This window comes from Pundamilia nyererei, unplaced genomic scaffold (genome assembly GCF_000239375.1).
Source record: "Pundamilia nyererei isolate P.nyererei 1_Seehausen unplaced genomic scaffold, PunNye1.0 scaffold00199, whole genome shotgun sequence".
Lineage (NCBI taxonomy): Eukaryota > Metazoa > Chordata > Actinopteri > Cichliformes > Cichlidae > Pundamilia > Pundamilia nyererei.
Window position 1 is genome coordinate 111,048 of NW_005187600.1, and position 1,590 is coordinate 112,637.

The window sequence follows — 1,590 nt, forward strand, 5'->3', positions numbered from 1 at the left end:
GGCTTCCACAAATGTTGCACACTCTGTGGTGACCCTATTTTTATAGGATTAAGCTTAAGTTTATGAAAATTTCTGTTTGTTGGAAGATGTAATTACACACTAATTAATGTATATTTATGTATTCAATATTAAGTTTTTGTATTAAATAACCTTAAAAAAAATGACTGCCTGCACATTTAACAAACCAACCCTTCTGGAGGAATGCTACTGTCCACCTGTTTCTTGTGAATAGCTGTTTCAGGAAGACCCCCACCCCCTCATAAACCTCTACCAGAAGAGTTCACCCTTTTATCAAAGTATATTGAGATTCATTTCAAACATGCTTTCAACCTGTGGTTATGCATTTTATTTTGTTAGTAGATTCTTACTGTTCTTGTTTTTGACCCAGCAGTTTTTGCTGTTGTATGAAGAATGTGGTTCATTATTGACATGAACATGAATATTAGTGCTTTATTACTAGATAACCAACAGAACTTTACACTACCACTGATTTTTGAGGTTGCATCTTCATGCTAATTTGCCCCCTTTAGAAAGTTAAAATGTTAATTGATTCAACTCAGCTCTTTCACATGCAAAAACAAAATAAATATCATGCAAAAGAAAAAAAAAACAACAACAACAAAAGTGTGACTCAAGTATGATTCAAAAGTATTTTTAGTATTAATACTAAATATAGTTAAGATCTTAACTTAATTATCATTAGCATTATTAATATGTTAATTGTGTCATAAATCATGACACGCTCCCTCTGCAAGTGTATCTAGAAAGTTCTTTGACTCTTTGCTAAAGATTGAATAAATGTTAACTGTAAAAATTAAGGTTTTATATTTTTTTAAGACCAGGCTTTTTATTTTGTCCTGTGCTCTCAATTTTATGTAACGTAATAAAGCTTGAAATTAAATTACGGACTTCAGAGAAAATGCAGTCATGTAATAAAAAATGTTGAAAATTAGAATTCATAACAGGTATGAAAATTGGTAGCACACCCATGTTTCTTCACCCCAACCAATACATTAAATAATACAATACATTAAATATATATATATGGTTAGACTACATGTCTTTGGAGTGGAGGATCGCAAGTTCAATTCCCGCCTGGGAATCCAGTAAGGGTCCCAAGGCTAGACCCCCCATGCTAAGCGAGCCTACTGCAGACATGATAGATGAATATGAAGGCATGCTGGCTCGGACGTCGCCCGGCTCAATAAGGTCCGCGTCAGGTGATGAGGAACCACGGCACCCTGACAAGAAATGGGCTACTGGAACAATAAGCAATCCGTGAGCAAGAGACAAAACAGGGCGTTTTTGGCATGCTACTACACAAGTAACCCTGGCAGAAGGGGTTACATGAATAGGATGAGGGACCTATGGATTCTTCGATACCCAACATCCATGACGACGAAACAACTAGTAGCTCAGTGTTCCAACATTCGAAAGAAGGGACTGCTCTCACAGCTAGAGATTGATGAGGTACAACATAAATGCCACGGCAAGGGGGAGCCACGACACCAGGTCAGGGGGGAGATATCAGCACCCCCACCTGAGATTGGGTACAAAGCCAAGTGCGATAGGAGAAGGATCGTTGAGTGT